Genomic DNA, 21,987 nt, shown 5'->3' with positions numbered 1-21,987 from the left:
TGAGTAACAATGTATAGTCGGGCTGCAGACCGCCAAGTTCCTTCAAATGTCTCCTGCATGGAACAGGAGTGGCCAAGCCCTGAGCTGCCTGAACTTTTGTGTCCTATGTCCTCTGGTCTCTCCACTCTGCCCCTGAACTCTCCTGGGGACCTGGTGCATATTTGGAGGAAGCATCACTTGGGAGCTGCTTGCTCTTCTCTGCTGTATTCTGGGGCAGTATGGGTGCTCCAACCCGAGCAGGGCAAGTTTGAGTAGCACAGGGAAAGGTGGTGGGGAACCCGGCTGTGGGCAGAGGAGCCATGGGGGCCAGGGTGGCAGCGCCCCAAGCTGGAGCCTGCAAGTCTGTTGGGCTACCGTGTGCCTGTGGAGAGGACGCTGAGGCATGGGTGCTGGGTGGCAGTCATGGTACAACTGCTCCTCCCACTCCCCTGCTGTGGAGCTCTTGGTATCCTTGGAAGGTGGAACCAGAATGAAGGGAACCTGGTGCTGGGGAGAATGAATGAGGGGTTAGGCGGTGCTTCCCAATTCCAGGAGAACAAATTGGACATTGGGCACGCACTTGTGTGCATTCAGGGGACTTACCACTGCCTCCTGGATCTGGGCAGTGCTGCACGGCCACCTGCTGCAGTTTTGGTCCCCACTTTGCCTGAGTGCCCTGCCCTCCAGGGTATCAGCTGTGGCTGCCACAGCTAGTATAGACACAGAAGATTGGTCACCACTGCCGATGCCATATGCTGGAAGTCGGGAAAAGGGGCTGCAATGCTGGAGACTGCAATAAATTCCTGGGGGACTTGATGACCCAGTCTCTAGGTGGATGTGAGTGCACTATTTTCGTTGGGCTACCTCGCTGTCTTTTCCTTAGATAAGTCAAAGGCAAGGAGTTCTCAGGGAAGAACCAGTGGTTCCACATCACCTCACTGAAGCGACACAGAGGGTATCAGCCTCTCTCATAGCTGCAGTTCCTAGGCGGTGGGAGATATGGTGTGGCAGGATTTCTCTCTACCAGTAATAGGTACTATTATAGACCTAAAGTGAGGCAAAATAAGTCACTTCCTGAGATCACTCAGCTCAAAGGTAGCAGAAATAGGATTTGAAAGCATGCAGGGGCTGGCGCTGTGGCATAGCAAGTAAAGCCACTGTCTGCAGTGCCTGCATCCCATATGGGTGCCAATTCAAGTACTGGCTGCTCCACTTCTGGTTCAACTGTCTTCTATGGTCTGGGAAAGAAGTAGAAAATAACCCAAATCCTTGGGCCCCTATACCTGCGTGGGAGACCCAGAGGAATCTCCTGGCTTTGGATCTCTGCAGCTCTGGCCATTGTGGCAATTGAAGGAGTTAACCAGTGATGGAAGACATCTCTCTCTCCCTCCCTCCCTTTCCCTTTCTCCCTCCCTCTCTCTTTCTCTTTTTCTCTGTCTCTGCCTCAGCCTCTCTGTAACTCTGCCTTTCAAAAAAATAAATAAATCTTAAAAAAATAAAAATTTCCCTGCCTTGGTCTATATGTGGAGTTCTCTGGTGCCCACGGATTGCCTGCCTTTGTTTTCCCTGGGATTGCCCTATTTTGCCTTCAGTCAATCTAGGCTGGCTGTATCTTCTATAGAATCACAGAGTAGTCCATCTGAGATCAGGTACCTCTGCTCTCCCATAGCTCCCAATCCATGTGTGCACAGAGATCACAGACAAGCTTCCAGGTTTTGGGAAATAAACCTACTTGAGACCACTTACCCACCAATGTATGATCTCAGAGCATGAAGGAAGCAGAAATTAGGCACTCATTGACATTCTGTCTCAAGAGTAATGGGCAGTAGGTAGAAGCAGGCACCTTCCTCAGAGATTCAGCTCTTCTGGGCCGCTGCTATGGCATTGCCAGTAAAGCCTCGGCCTGCAGTGCCAGCTTCCCATACAGATGCCAGTTTCAGTCCTGGCTGTTCTACTTCTGATTCAGCTCTCTGCTACACCCTAGCAAAGCAGTGGAAGATGACCCAAGTCCATGGGCCCTGGCACCCACATGGGAGACCAGGAAAAAGCTCCTGGTTTGGGATGACACATCTCTGGCCATTGTGGCCAACTGGGGAGTGAACCAGTGGATGGAAGACCTCTCTGTCTCTCCTCCTCCTCTTCTTTCTCTGTGTAACTCAAATAAACAAATAAATCTTTTACAGAAAGAAAGCATGTGATTCCTCCCCATGGTAATTGAGGGCTCAGAGTGCTCACAGTAAGAGGAATTCTTTGTTTTCCTGAATCCTCTACAGTTTGCCCCATGAGTTGCCAATGCCATGTTGGCCCAGCCTCATTCGTGGTTACACATCCATCAGTCTATCCATCTGCCCATTCACATGTGCCCCACATGGGGTGTTCCCTCAACTCTATGAATATCAGGCCCATGTGGAATTCCTGGGTAAATTTTTGAAATAATGTTGAGGGGGAAAATGACTCTCCAGTTTACCTCAATGAATCCATAAATACTCCTAGAAAGACTCTCATGAAATTCTATCAAAGTGGCACCATGAATTGACTTAGAAACAATTTGCTCCACGTCAGTCACAATTTCTGACACCCACATTGAAAGTGACCTGAGTAGGCCCTGTGCCATCTCCATGGCAGGATCTCATCACGTATGTGTGGAGATTAATAATATCCCACATGTGCTTACAGGAGTGGCTTTCCTTCTCAGTGAGGCCACAGACTCCTCCCTGTGTTAGTGGAAACCCTCTGCACATGATGGTGACAGATGCCTGGCCCAGGGCCTTCCTCACAGACTCAAGTACAACCAGACGCTTTCCCAGGTGTCTGCGCTGTGTCTCTGCACATGGTTACCCAGCAACAGAAATCTCACTGAAAGCAGGCTTTAGAGCTAATACATGATCCCCAAAGCTACAACATCTGCTAAAACCTTGAAAAACTGAATCACCATCTACTGGGAGTTATAACCCTGCAAAATAGCTCCCTGCATTTTCATAAAAATAATTTTATTTAAAATTAATGAAGAACAAAAACCAGTAAGTGAAGTCTCTATGGGAAAAGCGATCTGGTGTGAGAGTCTAAGGCTGGTGTCATTGCTGCTTTAGCCTTTCATTGTAGATTTTCTGTCAGAGGCCCTCATTGCAGGGATGCAGGATTGGCTTCTAGAAAATGACTCTTTTGTGTTTGCTCCCATCTTGTGCCAGTTTTAATCTTCCCCCTGATGGTGACCTTTGCTATAGCTGCCATGGATGATGAGCTACAGTTGAGGCCCTGAGGGTGGCTTATATCTTCTGGTGGTAGAAGAAGCCTCAAGTGATGAAGGGGAAAATGGGAAAGGTATTGTGGGGAATCCACCTTCACACATGTGCGTGTGCACTGTATAGTTTAGGGAGCACATCCAGTTCCACTCCTGGTTTTTGGAGGAATCAGCTGCCAGACTCTGGCTTTGAGAGCATTCCAAAGGGCTGCAGATTCTTTGCTTGTCCTTTAGAACTCAGTTTCCTGAAAGGCTGGGTTTGACACCCCAAGTCTCCCCTCAGTAAGCCCTCCTGAACTGAAGGTGTCTTTTCTTTAACTGATGATGACGTCAACCTGCAGCCCTCTGGCTACTGTCCTGCACTCTATGTCCATGTTGGTTTCTGGAGCATCAGCTTTCAGGCCCTGTGGCAGACAGAGACACTTGAGGTCTTGCAGGAGTAAGCATGCTGGGTAAAGAATACAGGCAAATTTGATGGAATGCAGAATTCTCTAAACCATGCACCAGTGCCATCATCTTGAATACCAATATATGAGCTAGCTTAGGACCACCATGCTCCAAATGTCTCACGTGGGCAAAAGTGCCAGAATTGAGAGGTTTTGGTGTTCCTGTTGGCAATCACATCACCTCACCAGGTAGGTTTCCTTGACAGGGCAGCTTGTGGGGAAAAATGAGCAAATGTGCGGCCTATGAAAGGCAATGCAGGCTCTCATCAGAACATTCATTCACCATTGCACTTCACTTCCCAACTTTTCAATCCTGAGTTCAGGGACTAAGGTTGATGCACCTTGTATTCAGGGTTCCAGGTATGTTGGGCCCAGTCCTAAGGAGTCAGAGCTGCAAATGCTTCCAGGCTGTGTTAGGAAACTGGCTCAGTTGGCTGCAAGGCCCAGCTATCTGAGCCAGGCTCCACCCCCATCCTAATGGGATTGGCTGCTCCTGCTTCCCTGCCCGCCCTCAGGCAAAGTTTTAAAAGGGCATGTTCCTGAACATGTGATCTCTTGCCCCCTCTCTCCTGCTCTCTCTCTCTCGGTTCCTCTCTCTAGCCTCCTCCTCTGGTCTCTTGGCTCTTGGTCCTTCTCTCCTGCACTCTCTCAGCTTCTCTCCTCCTCTCATCTCTCTTCTCCCTCCTCTGTCTCTCTCTCTTACAGTCTTCTCCCTTTTTCCTTCGCCGCCCCTTCACTCCAGTCTGTAGGTTGTTCCCCAATAAACCCTTTCCCTTACTCTGGTGTCCGGTGTGCTTTGCAACGGCTAACATTAAGATATAACATTGGTGCCGTGACTCGGATAGCCTTATATTGGTAATCCAGTGTCCCCCAGTGCTCTGGGATCCTGGATTTTTGCCGGTCGCGAAGCACATCTCCGGAACTCTTCCAAGCCACCGAACGCTCCGCAACCTCCATCCACACATCGGCCTTCCAAATTTTGAGGTAAGACGTGGATCGGGAAGCTCTCATGGTGACTGTTATTTGAGTGGTGGTCTACTGTCGGATACTCGCCTGACTACTCTCGTAAAGGTCGTAGCACTGGACTCTAGCCACCACTCCTACTTAAGGCCTTTAGCCTCTACGGACACTCTGTCCAGGCAACAGTGGGTGTGAGTGACAACTCCATCTCTGTTCGCCTCTTTTCAGGCTAGGCCCTGGGCTCCAGTGGGCGCTTGGGAGATGACCCCGCCTTCTGTTCCCATTCCTCTCCTAGTCAGACGGCCAGGACTTCAGGACGCTTGCTGTCCACCGATCTGACCTACTGAGTCTCTGACCTACTGAGTCGCCATGGGAAATTCCTCCTCCCGCATTCCATCTGATTCTCCTCTTGGTTGCCTTTTAAGTAATATGGTCCCTCCCAAATTGGCCCCAGCCCTCAAAAGCGGCCCCTCTATGGTGGCGCATTTGGCCCTGAGGGATCGGAAGTCAGAGTAGTTTGACCCTGATAACATCTTTATCACTTCCGTGAGCGTTCGGGAAAATGGAGGAAGATTCCATACGTTCAAGCCTTTACCTATCTTCGAACTAAACCTCCCCTGTGTACTTCTGGTCTGCAAGATTCGCACTAGGGGGCAGAGGCCTGAGCAAAAAATCCTTTCTTCTGCCCCGATCCTGTTATCCTGCAGATGAACTTCCTTATTGCTCCAATCTACAGGCACCGGCTCAGCAGCCTCCTGAGGCCTCAGCGGCTGAAGTTCTAGCACCATTATCTCCCACGCAGCAGAATCCACCATCTGGCTGTGTCCTCACCTCCCCCCTCCTGCCGAATTCCAGGGGGCGGGGTCAACCTCTGCTCCCACCTCCACTGCAGTCTCTTCCATCTTCTCTCAAGCCCCTTGCTTATCTATTCCTCAAAGCCAAAGTCTACTATCTCTGTCTTATCGGTTTGGAAATGGTCTCCACGGTTTTCAACTGGTCTTTTGTCCCTCTCTTGTCCCAGTCTTACCATAAGAATAGCAAGGGAATGGTAGTCCCATCCTTTTGGGCTCCCTGCTTATTGAGAAACAGATTAGGTATCCCACTGTTCTGATGGCTCTTTGTTTTATCATGCAGATAGGAAAATCAGGTTTCCTGCATGGATCTGGCTCACTGTAACTAATTTTTCTTTAAATTTAGAAATATGACTACCTTTGAAACTATTGCTTTGTAAAATGCTGAACTTATTTTAACAGGTTTCCAGGTAATCAGTATTCAAACAGCAATGGATAATTAGTACTTGTTTTAGATGAATGCAATTTTAATTTCAATTAAATTCAGATAAAAATATATCAGCATCCTAAGTCATTTAGGTGTAACTGCTCATTTAAAGTGGGTAAAACTTTTGTATACTCAACATGTTATATTCTCTAAAAACTATCTGCGTTAGTTTATAAACTGTCTGTGAAAATAGTTCAACACTGTTTTAAAGTAACTCAGGCTGAAATTTGATGTGTTACCTTACTCTGAAAAATTTTTATGGGTTATTTCAAAATGTAAATCAAGGACATTGGCAGATGAAAAACATCACAAGTATACTAATCTGTTTCTCTTTGACATAAAATTAAAATCTGATTCTCTGTTAAAGCAATGTGTTAAAGTAATCTGTTATATTCTCTTAATGTCTGTTAAATTCTAATTCTTTAAAAACAGCTGATTTTTTATCAAGAGCTATGGGTTATTTAAATATGTGCTTATTTTCAAATATTTAAATAACTACCTTGTAACAATGATCAAATTTGGTCTATAATGTTAAATCTTATTCCAACCAGATATTTTGGATTTTGAGCCTTCTTAACATTCTTGACAGGCATTCAAAAAATTTGGACTCTAAAATTTCCAGTAAATTCTGGAGTTTGGTTTTTCCAGTTCGGGCCCAACTGAAAAAATCAAAGGACTTATGTCTCATCTTGTAGAGACACCAACTAATCAGGCTATTTGGATTTTATTAAAAGTACTGTCAAGATGTGAAGTGGTGCTAAATTTTAAGTCTATAGTATAAAATACTACTGCTAAAAAGGTCTAAAAATTAAAAAGTCTAATGATCTTGTGTTACTAGACACAATAGTTATCTTAGTAAAAAAGCCCCAGAGGCCTAAAGGGTTAAATGCTTTGTAAAATCCTACAGGTGTTTTCAAAAATACTGTGTGCAGTAAGCAAATGCCTCTTGTTGGTTAATGAGTTTATAATTTTAAATGTGGCAACTTAAAGCTTTGTCATCCACAATTTTATATATCAGATTTGTTGCTCATAAAACTAAAGAATTGTTGGTTCTGTGTTTAGCTGTCCTCCTACAGGTTCTGATGGAATTTTTCCAGCCACATGTATTGTATTCAGTACTTTGGGATGACTCTGTAAACAAATAAAGCCAATAATATATTAAAGGTAACAACTGTGAGAAAGTATGGTTAACTGAGGTTACTAAAAACAAAAAGTTATTCAAATCAATTGGTAATTTACAAACAGGAGTTAGATTTTTTTTTAAAAAAAGCTATTAAAACTGCTATATTGGTCTATTATGTTAATTGGCTTATAGATAAAAATTGCTCAATTTAAATAGCTAAAATTATTCAAAGATATATTTTAATTCATGTGACCTGAATCTCTGTATCATGTTTTAAACTTGTTGATAGAAAGAAACTAAAAACATTTTATATTCTTGTGCTGAAATTTGCTGGTTAAACAAGCTACGTCATGTTAGATATTTAAGAGATGTTTCCAAATATATGTATTAATATTTATGGAAGGCATTGGGCCTTCTGGTAAATGTTTTCTTAAGTTGTTATCTAATGGTTAAAATTGCTTTCTAAGTTTTCATGTGATATTGCTATTGTCAGTAAGTGATCTGGGACTTGCTCCCTCATTTCTCTATTCTAAGCCCAACTTGTTCTCTCATTTCTCTATTCTTCTCTTTGAGGTAGGAAACTAATTCTATTATAAAGAAATCTCCAAGATGCAAAATTTGATTTTAGATTTTTTTTTTTTTGACAGGCAGAGTGGACAGTGAGAGAGAGAGACAGAGACAAAGGTCTTCCTTTGCCGTTGGTTCACCTCCAATGGCCGCCGCGGCCGGCGCGCTGTGGCTGGCGCACCGCGCTGATCCGATGGCAGGAGCCAGGAGCCAGGTGCTTTTCCTGGTCTCCCATGGGGTGCAGGGCCCAAGCACCTGGGCCATCCTCCACTGCACTCCCTGGCCACAGCAGAGAGCTGGCCTGGAAGAGGGGCAACCGGGACAGAATCTGGCACCCCAAACAGGACTAGAACCCGGTGTGCCGGCGCTGCAAGGCGGAGGATTAGCCTAGTGAGCCGCGGCGCTGGCCGATTTTAGATCTTATAAAAGAGATGGCTAACACATTTCTGTAATAGCATAGCCAAAATATGAGCTTAAATTATAATTTCTTAGCTAGATTTACTTCACCATCAGTTAGGTAAACAGTAAACAAAAAGGACCTCCCTTTCAAAACAAAGGGAAAAAAGTTTTAAAGTGAGAATGTAGTTTTCCTCATGGGCATTGTCTGCCTCAACATAAACTACTACAGAACATGCCTGTGACTACAGACTTCTAGTTTAGGCCACTGAAGATTAGAGATGGGACTTGAGCACCCCCTTGACTTGCATCCTCTGGTCTGCTTTAACAAAAACCAGGAGGAAAAGAAAGCTAGGCATCAGAAGCAATAGGTGGCAGGCCTATTAATGGCTGTTCTGTACAGTGATCTGCCCTCAAGGAGACCCAACAGGCCAGTCTACTGCAGTGGCTTTCAACGTTGCAAGCCTGGGCTTCAGCAGAGGTCAGCTTGTGAAGAACCCTGGCAGCTCTGCCAAGAGTTGGATCACTGGAAATGGACCTGCCCTGGAGTCGAAGGATGCCGAGGTCAGAGCCACAGATCTTATTGGCTCTAAGCTGAAAAGCCCTTCACTCAGCCCAGCTTTCAAAGTGACCACTGTAACAGGAAATGGCCAAGCAGGGTCAGTAACATTGCAGGCAGAGCTGTATATTTCCTGTTGGAGTTGCCACTTGCCTTTACCTGGCCAGCTCTCCTCCCAGGCCAGCTAGGTAATGGAAGTCAACAGGGTGCCTTCCCCAAGGAGGCTCTCACCTCCCTTAGGATGTACCCTATGAAGAGATATATAGGTCTGGGCCTCATAATTTACAAGGCTTTAAAGCCCACCTGATTATTATCAAGCCCCTTCTGTCAGGTTCTATTTGCCTCTCAATCAGAAAACTTAATTGTAGCTCAGATAGCACCTTTCTTAGGTTCTCTAATAACAACTCTGTCCTCTGTATCTAGCCCACTTGAGCCTCATTCCTTTGTAATCATAACCTCTACTCTACCACCAATGGCTCTACTCCCAACCTGTGTGTACTGATGGTCCTCTTCCCCACTTAATGTATGATTGTTCAGAATTTCTCTACAGAAAAACCCTGCTACCTGTAAAAGTTGAGTGGCCTTTCTCCCAGTCTTGGTTGGAATCAGCTTTAAGCCACATCCATCAAACTGTCCCCACAAGGGTCCAGAGACCCCCTCCATTTCCTCTCTATAAAATCCCCTTATTACCTGGTTAATGCTACTCTTAGGATCATTGGTTACTATTCTCACCCTGTCTTCTATACTACAGTGTCTAAGTGTTTACAGCAGGTGATAATGGAACAAAGGAAGGCCTTCAGCAACCAGGCAGTCAACCAAATGCTGCTACAGGGATGTACTCGGCTCCCCACACAGGAGACACTGGCTTGAGACATCGCCCCATGCCAGCGAAGAGTACATCATCGCCCCATGTCAGCAGGAAGTAGCTCTAAAGACAGATCATCGTCCCTCTACCCCTCTTGGACTTTTGGGACTAATGTAATCCCATACAGACCTTGCTTTATAAAAAACAAAAGGGGGGAATGTTAGGAAACTGGCGCAGTTGGCCACATGGCCCAGCTACCTGAGCCAGGCTCCACCCCCATCCTAATGGGATGCTTCTGCTTCCCTGCCCACCCTCAGGCAAAGTTTTAAAAGGGCATGTTCCTGAACACTTGCTCTCTTGCCCCTTCTCTCCTGCTCTCTCTCGGTTCCTCTCTCTAGCCTCCTCCTCTGGTCTCTTGGCTCTTGGTCCTTCTCTCCTGCACTCTCGGCTTCTCTCCCTCTGTCTCTCTCTCTTACAGTCTTCCTCCCTTTTTCCTTCGCTGCCCCTTCACTCCAGTCTGTAGGTTGTTCCCCAATAAACCCTTTCCCTTACTCTCGTGTCCGGTGTGCTTTGCAACGGCTAACATTAAGATATAACAGGCTGGATTCATGCTTCCCAGGTATGTGCCAGGTGCCTGTGTGTGAAGACGAGGAGCAGCATCAGGGATGTGACTTCATGCTGCAAAAGGCCTAGCATGGCTACATCATGATCCTCTGCTGTACTTCTATGTACCAGACATCAATTTCTACTTCACGTACCAGTACCACTAGGTGGAGCAGTGCCGCTGACCCAGGGGCTCCTGAACCACTGACACTCTTGTTGGTGTTGGGCATGCCAGGATGCTTTCTTCCGCTTGTAGCCTAAGATACCAGCTTAAAGGATACTGGGGATGGAGAAAGATAGGTAAATCATAGTCCACTTTGAAAACCAGCAAAACAGCTTGTCACCTATAGTGGGGTGACATCGTTAACAGGTTAAATTGTGCTAGAAGTGAGAATGAGCCAATTCAGCCTCAGGAAGACAGTCACATTAGCCTGTCGCTGAATGGTCAGAGGGGAACAGAAGGAGAGAATTTACAGCCGTGACATGGTGAAAATATTTGGAATTTTTGATATTTATGATATTTGTTTTCGTTACTTTGTATTCATTCATTTGTTAAATTTATATTCAGAGCCGATAACGTTATTATTAAGCATGTAATTGTATTGTGGTAAATTAATGTTCATATCAGTTTTAAAAAGTCTTGGGGCTGTCACTGTGGCACAACAGATTAATCCTCTGCCTGCTGTGCCAGCATCCCACATAATTACTGGTTCTAGACCTGGCTGTTCCTCTTCTAATCCAGCTCTCTGCTATGGCCTAGGAAAGCAGTAGAAGATGGCCCAAGCACTTGGGACCTTGCACCCATGAAGGAGACCCAGAAGAAAATCCTGGCTCCTGTTTTCAAATCAGCTCAGCTCTAGCCGTCATGTCCATTTGGGGAATGAACCAGCAGATGGAAGGCCTTTTTCTCTGTCTCTATCCCTCACGTTCTGTAACTCTACATCTCAAATAATTAAATAAAATCATTTAAAAAAAAGTCATTGCTCAAGATGATATTCACTCCCAATACACTTCACAAGGTTTAGTCAGAGTCTTATATAAAGTTTCAATAAAGACAAGCTTAAATACTGTGTGCCTTCATAGTCAGAAAACCTCAATTTTCAAGCATAGTTCAAAACTTGTTGAAATTACACACATTAATTTCTTATGTTCATACCTGAATTAAAAATATATTTCTAGGATACCTCTTAATGTGTTTACATATTATAGCATGTAAAAATGGACAATGCTCTCAGCGTTTGTATTAGTCATTTATCTGAATAGTAGTTCACTTTAACATTACTTGTACTATTATGAATAACTATTTTACATTTTAATAAGCTGTAACTTTTTCTGTTCTTTCAGATACTTCTGATGAATTCTAAAGTTACTTTAGTCTTTCCACCATTTTTGACAGGAAAGCTTTGGAGTTTTGTTTTACCTAGAACGCCTTTGTGTCAAAGTGCCTTGAAAACATTTTAATTCCACTTCTTTGTGGGCGCCTATAAAGCTGAGTATTTTCTTGAATTTGAGAGATAGTTTTAAACAAATCTACCATCACCTGCTTCATTTCAACTTTACTGATTTTAAAAGAAATTTTTTATCTTTTGTATTTATTCTCAACAGTCTTGCTGTTTTCTTTATGGTGACAACATTTTCAAATGGCATCATCTTTGTAGTTCTTCAATATTAAAATTTTAAATGAAATGTCAGTTTTCTCAAAATTTAACTTTTTTTTACTCTAACAGATTATTTTTCTGACTTATGAAATAGTTCAATGGAGGTGTTGTCTAAATATTTTATTTCTGGTTATATATATATATATTTCAGGTTTTGAGTTACACTATTTTCCCAAATTGAAAATTTAAGTATTGAGGTGCCAAAAATAGCCTTACAATAATTTATATCCTCTGTTACTTTTCTGACCTCAATCACTTCTGCATTGAAGCTTTGGTAAAAATTTCATTTCTTTTTTATTCATTAATTATGTTATTCACTTTTTCTCCAGATCAGAAAAACAATAGATTTTAAATCAGGTACAACAAAAGCCAAATATAAGAGTTCCTTTCCACATAAAAAAGACATGTACTTGATAGCATATTTTTCTTTTATTTTCCCCATAATATTTAGTTATTACTGAATTTATAATAACTTAGCTGTACACAACTAAATGATAATTAAAGAAAACCTAGTCTGTTTATTAGATACTTGAAAAAGCCAATCTACATTAGAAATATGTCTATAGTTTCAAACCACAAAAGTCGTGTCAGGACATATCAAGAGTTATTTACATATCAGGGTAGCCTAAGAATGGAGAAAGAGAATAAAACTTTTTGGAAAATTTAGATAAATACAAATAAGTCACATTTTAAAAAAAATGTGGAACTTCCTTAAAAAGTTCTTACATCTTCTGTATCCCCAAGAGCCTACGTTCATAATATTTTACGTGATTTACAACACAAAAAAATTGCATTTTTACTTTGTCCCTATGATAAAAGTGTTTTAATAAAAATTGAAATAATAAAAACATGTAAGGATTTCTCCTCCTAAGTTTGCAGCTGATGACACATATTGCCACAGTTGCTGAAATCATGAAAACACAATCTCAGCTGTTAATTCCCACGGGAAACTAATTCAGTGATAAACAGAGTTTTTTAGAATTTAGAGGAGCTTGCTGCAGACAAGGCCTTCATCCTCAAGTTCCACGTAGGAATCTTTCTTTTCCAAAGTGTCCCCAACCCTCACCAGGGCCCAGCCGCCTTTGAAAGCAAGGCCATGCACAGAGGGGCGGACCTGTCATAGCCTCAGTATTGGTGGCCGCGGGGCTTCCCTGCGCATGCGCAGAGTCACCTTCCAGGGCGGGAACCTTGGCGACCAGAACAGGTGCCGGGGACTGGAAGCCAGGAGCAGGTGCCGGGGACTGGAAGCCAGGAGCGAGGGCCGGGGGCCCTGGCAGATGGGGAGAAAGGCGGCCTTCGCGGACTCGGCGGTGGCAGCGTCCCCACCCTCCTGTAACCGGGAACGCTGGGCTCCCAGCCACCCGCACAGGCTCCTCCACACCTGAGTGAGAAACTGCCCAGGCCACCTTTCAGAGCAGCGGAAGCAAAGCGAAATTTCAGTCATTTTCCGAGTCTACTGCAGTTCCCCTTAGAGAGCACTTTACCGACATGAACAGTAATTCAAACACTTATTCTGTACAGTTAATGTACATATTTTATTGTATATACTGTATGTATTATGCATAATTCATCCAGAGAGAAACAAGTTATGATTAACTTATTTATGGTCAACCATAACGTTAGTGTCCTCAGCTATGGTCCAGGACTTAAGTTTCCAGATAGAGTTTCAGGGAACAAGAGCCCAAAATTAAAATGGTTAAATAAAATTTAAAAATGGGAAAGTAAAAGTTTTATTTTCCCAATTTAATTATTAATTTTACCATTTATTTCTTTATATAGAGTATCTGCATATGTAACGAAATTTAATTTTTCCTATTAATGTTTGTAGGTAATATAAAGTACAAGAACTTTTTACAATGAGGATTAAACTAGAAACAAAGAGTGACATTAAAGGACAAAGAAAATTATGCCACTCATATTAACCCAAAATATAATCAAATTTATATCAAGCTTTTTGATTGTCAAAGCAAAAATAAAAACATAAAGTTATTGATAGTTTGATAGAATTGAACCAAGTTTAATTTTTTAATTGATTTTTTATTTGAGACACAGAGATAGAGAGACAGGTATGGATCATCCAACCACTGGTACATTCCAGGGATAAACTAGGCTGAAGCCAGAAGCCACAAACTCAGTCTAGGTCCACCACTTAACATACAGAGATGCAAGTGCTTAGACCATAATCTGTCATTCAGGAAGCTGAAATTGGAAACACACCCAGGATCTGAACCTAGGTACTCAAATATGGGATCTGCACCCACGGGGGAAACCAGGCTAAAGCTCCTGGCTCCTGGCATCGGATCAGCACAGTACTGGCCTTTGTGGCTCTCAGGGGAGTGATCCAGTGAATGGGATGACTCCTCTCTCTCTGTCTCTCCTTCTCTCTGTGTGTAACTCTGACTTTCAAATAAATAAATAAAATACTGGAGTACTGAATTCTGTCCTGGCACCTCATTTCCAATCAAGCTTCCTGCTAATATGTTCTGAGAAGCAGCAGATGATGGCTCAACTGGGCTGCTTCCTCCCACATGGGAGGCAAAGATGGAGTTCCTGGTCAATGGATCCTTGGTCCTGGCTATGGCTTTGTCCAGCCCTGATAGTTGTGGTAACTGTGGAAGTATACCAGCAAATGGAAGATCTCTCTCTCTATCTCTTTAATCTTTCTGGCTCTGCTTTTCAAATAGAAGAAAAAAAATAAACAAATAGTCACTTAAAAAACAAAAATACAAACAAAATATAAAAGATAAAATGGAAAATGATATTTTGTCTTTAAAAGTGATGTTTGAAAGAGCAATTAAAAAATTATCATTTGAAAAGAAGTTGGTTCTTTTAAGAAGTTCTTATAGTTTTGCTTATAAAAAGATAATTTCACTTCTGTACATTTAAGTATATGGTCCAAGTATTTTTAAAGATCAAAACCAGAATAATTTTTACAGATGGCCATGTTGATATTACTCAGTTACCTGAAACAACCTGAGAAATTATGAATGGCCTCACACTAAAACTTCTATATTGCTAATTGAAAACTTGAAATTCATTGTAAACATAAGGCCAGTGCATGAATATAAGACCTTTTTAACATAAGCTATAGTTCTAGTAATTGGTATGTTATAGTGCTATCTCAGAAATTTCCTTTATATTTAAATTGAATGAGAATTGTTATATAATGTAACTTTCAGCCAAGGAGTTATTCTTATTCCCATTGTACTTTTCTCAGTGTGAGTGTCATTCCCAGCTTTTTGTTGATTCTGCTCCTCCAAGATCTTTACTCAAGTTCAGGTCATTACTGTGTACCACTAGGAATACCACAGTGACATTTAAACTGTGTTCCCTACAACCCTGCCTTTCTGAGGCATGGGTCGGACCTGCAGCTGTTCTTGGATATTTTCAAGATTTAGATCTGATGATTTTACCCACCAGGGTAAAACCTAACTATGGGGGCCACCATTATGCCAGTTTCTGATGTGTCATTTGATATCAGAGTGTCTGTACAAGTCATCATTTGTCTGCTTCTAATACAGCTCCCTGCTATGCACCTGGGAAGGCAGTGGATGATGGCCCAAGTAGCCAGGTCCCTGCCACCTATGTGGGAGACCTGGATGGAGTTCCAGGATACTGGTTTTGGCCCAGCTCTTCCCTGGCCATTGAGGTCATTTTTTTAATGAGCCAGAAGATGGATGAACTCTTTTTCTATTGTCTCCCCTTCACTCTGCCCTTTTGCTTTTTAAATAATTTTTTTTTAAATTTAAAACAAATTTAAAAACCTAATTATTACTTGTCATCGATGTATGTATCTAGGACTTTGTATATTTCTTTGAGATTGTAAATCTGTTGGCATACAGTTATCCATAGTAATTTCTCATAATCCTTTGTATCTCTGTGGTATCAGTTATAATATCTCCTCCATCTCTAATTTTATTTATTTTAATTTTCACTACTTTTATTTGTTCTTCTGTCTAAATGTTTGGGAATTATGTTTTCCTTCTGTACAAAACAGCTTTAGGTTTTTTGGTCTTTTATAGTATTTTTCTAGTTTCAATTTTATTTCTATTTTGCATTTCATTGTTTTTTACCTGCTGTTTCTCCCGTTGGTTTTTTCTTGTTTTCCTTGGGCCCTGGGATGCATGGTAAAGCCATTTATTTCAGATCTTTTTTTTTTTTAATTTATTTGACAGAGTTATAGATGGTGAGAGAGAGAGAGAGAGAGAGAGAGAGAAAGGTCTTCCTTCTGTTGGTTCACTCCCCAAATGGCCGCCACGGCTGGAGCTGTGCCGATCCTGGGACAGAGCAGAGAGCTGGACTGGAAGAGGAGCAACCGGGACTAGAACCGGGTGCCCACATGGGATGTCGGCATCGCAGGCGGAGGATTAACCAAGTTAGCCATGGCCCCGGTCCCTCAGATCTATTCTTTTTTTTTTTAAATGTAAGCACTTATTCTTATAAACTTTCCTCTTATTATTGCTTGTTCTGTATCCCATGGGTTTTGATATGTTGTGTTTTCATTTTCCTTTATTTCAATTTTTTGTTTTGTTTTTTAATTTCTTCAGTGACACTGGTCATTCAGTAGCATGTGGTTTAATTTTCATATATTTAAATTTACTACTGCTGTAGTTGTTAATTTCTAGTTTTATTATTTCATGGTCTGAGAAGCTACATATGATTATTTCAATATTTTAAAGTTCAGTGAGATTTCATTTGAGGCCTAATTGAATTGATAATAGAAAATCCTCTATTTGCTGATGAGATGAAAGTATATTCTGTAGCTGTTTCTTGGAGGCAGCATAAATTTGGTGTTTTTTTAAAAAATCCATTCATCTAATCACTCTGTATTTGACTAGGGCAATTAATCCATTTACATTCAAAGTTAGTATTGATAGATTAAAACTACACCTGCCATTGTGATGATTGGTTGCTGATTGTATCAACACTATAAATTTGGTAGTGTTACTTATTTTCATCATGCGTTCTTTTAATATAGAACTGTGTTCAGTATTTCCTGTAAGGGTGGTTTGGTGGTGTGTAATTCTGTTTTGGAATGTCTGTGGAATAGTTTATTTTTCCTTCACTTCTAAAGGATAGCCTTGCTGGATATAATAATTGTGTTTCAGTACTTATTTTTAGTACTGAATATATCAACCCACTCTTTTCTGGCCTGTAGGTTTTCTGTTGAGAAGTCAGCTATTTGTCTAATTGGTTTTAATATACATAAAATATGACAGTTTCCTCTATCTCTAGGATCTCTCCTTCTCCTTTACTTTTGCCAATTTGATTAAAATATGTCTTGGAAATGTGCTTTTGTGGGAGTCTGTGTTGGGTCCTTGAGCTTCCTGAATCCAGATGTCCACTAAAGAGTTGGGGACATTTCAACTGTTATTTCACTTAATAGATATTACTTTATTCCTTATGTTGCATATGCAAGGGAAATCCTTCCTTGCAAAATCTGTAGTATTTTTAAGTCCTTATTGAGTGATAAACATATTTTTTACTGTAGAAAGAGAGGCACTTAGAAAAACACATGATATGTTCTTACAAGCAGAATTCCTGACACATTGTTGAAATTTTACAATGAATATGTGCAATGTTACAATTAAAGAGTTACCAGATACAATGTTTGCATCATTTTTCTTTATAACTGCAGTTTTAGCATCATAATGATACTGTTAGGACTATAAAAACATGAATCAGCTATCCATATATTTGCAAATAGGTCCCCAGATACTAATAATACAAAATCTACTAACAGTGCTCTGTTTCATTAAAGTTAAGATGCTTGTCATTTTCAGTGCTTCTTGTGCAGTGGTGCTGCTATTCACAAAAGGATGGTGTTATATGATTCTGAAAACCATGGAAAAATACTGTCCACAAGAAACCTGGATCCTGCCATCCTGATCATACAGCGGCATTGGAAAAACCTATCAATCACTGCAGGACAATGCAGCTGTGGCTGAAGGAGCAGTGCTGTCTGCCGCCATCAGTGTCTATTAAAAATTCAAATGAAGATATCACAGAACATGTTAGAGAAACATTTGTTATTATCTCCTTTACCATCACTGGATTACACGCAGACCAAAAGTCACTGGACAACCCCAGATGAAGCTCTTTGTTTGCTATAACCCTGCACCTGTGTTTATTGACCAGAACGCTGGAAGATGTTCCATATGAACATCAGCTGTCAGCAACATGACAGGGATGATGGCTTTAGAAGAGGCACCTGTGGGCAGAGTAGAGCCTGAGCAGAGGCATCCAGGGTGATGCCACTAACCATCCTTTAAACATGCACAGGTACTAAAGACTTTGGGTGTGTCCAGGTATGATGTTTATTTTTCTTCACAACACAGATGACATTACAAAACCCCAAATTTGGTCTAAGCCTTCCTGGACTTGTGATTAGCTGCCCTCCAGGTTGGGAGAAAAATATCATTATCCTTGTCTATTAAGCTTCACTTTCCAGATTCTAAAGCTAAGTCAGCTTTTTTTTTTTTTTTTTGAAATATGAGAACTAAATGTCAGGAACACCATATAATTCTTAGTCTTGCTTGATTTAAAGCTGCTTGTTTGGTGTAAGGAGATCTCAAGTTTCATATGGGCATAGGATAATTAAAATTAATTTCATACTGTATCAAAAAGAAATTAAGCAAGATCAATGCAACTTTGCTGCCTTTGGCCATCCTTTATAACTGCACATTGTAATGGCCACTGAGAATAAGCTGTATCAATAATTTTCACTCACAGAAATGCATGCAATATTTTTCATAATTTCTTCAGTGCCTTAATTATCACTCGATTTCTTTATGTGACTGCCTTTCTTTTTTTAAAAGATTTATTTATTTTACTTGAAAGTTAGAGTTAGAAAGAAGAGGAAGAAAGAGAGGTCTTCCACCTGCTGGTTCATTCCCCAGTTGGCCGCAATGGCTAGAGCTGCACTGATCCAAAGCCAGGAGCCAGGAGTTTCTTCTGGGTCTCCCACATGGGTGCAGAGGCCCAAGGGCTTGGGCCATCTTCTACTGCTTTCCCAGGCCATAGCAGAGAGCTGGATAGGAAGTGGAGCAGCTGAGACTTGAACCAGTGCCCACATGGGATGCTGGCACTGCAGGCGGTGGTTTTACCTGCTATGCCACAGCACCAGCCCCAGTGAATGCCTTTCAATATCACCGATTATGTGCCCTCATTTCTGAAATAATGGCTCTTTACTTCATGCCATGATGAAAACTATCATAATGGGTTATATGCCAAATTTAAAGCTAGGAAATTGTCTCATAGAAGACCAACGCATTCTGATATTACCAGAAATAAAGTCAAAATCACAGGTCTAACCACACATGAAATATCTAGATGCTACATTGCCAATGTTTCTATTTCATTGAAATAAAATTATGAATGGCTATTTGACAAAAAACTGTATTTAGATGAAATGATTTTTCCATTCAATTACTGTTTATAGTCATTGTCCTAATCTCAATAAAATAAAGCCTCTTTGCTTTTTATTTCATAAACTTCTCATTTGGTGAAGTAGTAAGCCTTTTTGGTTAATTTAAATTTAAAATGATATAACAAAACCAAAAAATGGTACAAATAAAGACATGGAGAAGAAGGGAGTGAAGGAAGGAATATCATTATGTTCTTAGACTAGTGTCGACCAATCATATTGAATAGGTAAAAAAAAAAAATTAAAATTAAAATTTAAAATGGGCTATACCTGAATAAATAGTACACTTTTAAATTGTCTTTTAAATGAACATATTGGAACAAATATTCTTACTCTGCCTATTGAATAACAATAAAATAGTGACATAGGACTATACTTCTCATATTTCTGAACCAATGAGAAACTGGGGAAAAATCCTCTGTCTGGTGAAGAACAAAAGAGCTGAATTTTTTTTTTTTTTTGACAGGCAGAGTGGACAGTGAGAGAGAGACAGAGAGAAAGGTCTTCCTTTTCCATTGGTTCACCCCCCAATGGCCATTGCTGCCAGCGCGCTGTGGCTAGCACACCCCGCTGATCCAAAGCCAGGAGCCAGGTGCTTCTCCTGGTCTCCCATGCGGGTTCAGGACTTGGGCCATCCCCTACTGCACTTCCCGGGCCACAGTAGAGAGCTGGACAGGAAGAGGAGCCACCGGGGCAGAATCTGGTGCCCCGACCGGGACTAGAACCCTGAGTGCCGGCGCCACAGGAGGAGGATTAGCCTATTGAGCTGCAGCACCAGCCCTTATCCACCTTTTAAGTAGTCTCATGGTTCTTTGGGGTGTAATTTCCCCTCTCCTGGAGGGAATTTTTTGAACATTTCATGGAAAATGGCCCTGCTGGAGATAAATTATTTCAGATTTGTATTATGTCTGAAACTGTCTCCCTTTTGATTTTTCTTGAAAAATAGTTTTAACATTTTTTTTAATATACAGAGCTACTTTGGGAGAAAGAAAGATTAGGAGAAGGGGTATTTTCACTACTGTTCCATTCCTCAAATGGCTGCAAAAAATGTGTAAAGAGAGAGATAAAAATTTACCTGGATTGCACATCTCTTCAATTCGGGACATGCTCAAGCTGACTTACCCCAACTCTACAATTAGAAACACACCAGGGGATTCCAATTCAATCCCCTCAAGGTGGCATGTACCAATGCCATCTCACTAGACCCAGTGATCAATTTCTGTTCACAATTGAGCATAATGATAGGACTAAGAGCAAAAGGGAGCACATAAACAAGACTAGTGTCTGCTAGTACTAACTGATAGAATAAAAAAGGGAGAGAATGATCCAACATGGGAAGCGGGATACACAGCAGACCCATAGAATGGCAGATGTCCTAAACAGCACTCTGGCCTCAGAATCAGCCCTTATGGCATGCGGATCTGGCTGAAAAGCCCATGAGAGTATTTCAGACATGGAAAGCCAAGACACTCTGGCAAAACAACAACAACAACAACAAAAACAAAACAAAACAAAAACAACAACAACAACAACAACTAAATGAAAGATCTCCGCGAGTGAGATCCCAGTGGAAAAAAACGGTCATCAAAGAAGGAGGTACCTTTCTCTGAAGGGAGGAGAGAACTTCCACTTTGACCATGGCCTTGTCTAAATATGATCAGAGTCAGTGAACTCAAAAGGCTTCCATACCCTTGGCAATTCATGACAAGAGCCTAGGGTGATTACTGATGCCATAAACAAGAGTGTCAATTTGTTAAGTCAACAACAGGAGTCACTGTGCACTTACTCCTCATGTAGGATCTCTGTCCTTAGTGTGCTGTACGTTGTGATTTAATGCTATAACTAGTACTCAAACAGTATTTTTCACTTTGTGTTTCTATGTGGGTGCAAACTGTTGAAATCTTTACTTAATATATGCTAAACTGATCTTCTGTATATAAAGAGAATTGAAAAGGAATCTTGATGTGAATGTAAGGGGAGAGGGAAAGGGGAGGGCTGCGGGTGGGAGAGAAGTTATGGGGGGGAGCCACTGTAATCCATAAGCTATACTTTGGAAATTTATATTCATTAAATAAAAGTTTTAAAAAAAATTACCTGGATATACCTGAAGTGGTATCAGCTGAAAATGCGTGGATTTTGAACTAAAACATAAGAGTACTTAGGTCAATCCAAGATGATTTTATTGAATTCAATATGTCATTATGATAAAATATATCACTATTTTGAAATACAAAAATGAAAAACATTTCAATTTTGACATACCATCATTTGAAAGCACTCACTTTGAATTTTTCTGGTGTTCATATGTAATTATTTTATTAATATATCTTAACAAATCATGTTTTTATCTCAGAATTTTCTCTACTCTTTCAGTTAGTTTCATGCCTGTTCATTACAATCAAATAATTTCAGCTGTCAAAATTGATTCATCAGGGACAGGCTCCTTAACAAATTAGACTGGGAAGATTGGATTTGTGTTCAAAAATATGAAATAGGACCCTATGTTATACCTTATAAAAAATCAACTCAAAATGGAACATGGTTTCAAATATATGACCTGATTCCTTCAAATTGATAGAGGAGAACACTGAAGAACTTTGCATACATTGGCATAGAAAAATATGTTTTGGAAAAGACCCCATAAATCACAGGCAATCAAAGACATAATGGAAAAATGGGGCTATATCAAGCTAAGGATCCATTGCCCTGCAAGTTAATCACTCAATAAAGTGAAGAGGCAATTTCCACAATGGGAGAAAGCATTTGCAAGCCATACAACTGATGAGAGATTAATAACCAGAATGTATAAAAAGCTCAAGTAACTCAACAATGAAACAGACCATCCAGTTAAGAAATGGGGAAAGGACTTGAACAAGCATTTTGCAAAAGAAGAAATTCAAATGGTTAACAGATACATGAGAAAATGCTCAGGATCACTAGCCATCA

General features: G+C 41.1%; 1 long non-coding RNA gene across 1 annotated transcript in view; it reads right to left on the bottom strand.

Moving 5' to 3' along the window:
* Positions 1-1,393: 1,393 nt before the first annotated feature.
* The window catches only part of LOC138844344 (uncharacterized), a 37,189-nt gene continuing 16,595 nt past the window's right edge, over positions 1,394-21,987 (bottom strand). The window contains exons 2-3 of the long non-coding RNA XR_011380037.1: positions 10,113-10,237; positions 1,394-3,624 (exon numbers count right to left, since the gene is read on the bottom strand). This is a non-coding gene — a long non-coding RNA (uncharacterized lncRNA). The remainder of the gene's footprint in view (positions 3,625-10,112; positions 10,238-21,987) is intronic.

This window comes from Oryctolagus cuniculus, chromosome 11, assembly GCF_964237555.1.
Source record: "Oryctolagus cuniculus chromosome 11, mOryCun1.1, whole genome shotgun sequence".
In the NCBI taxonomy this organism is placed as follows: Eukaryota; Metazoa; Chordata; class Mammalia; order Lagomorpha; family Leporidae; genus Oryctolagus; species Oryctolagus cuniculus.
This window is presented reverse-complemented; position numbering and strand designations above follow the sequence as displayed.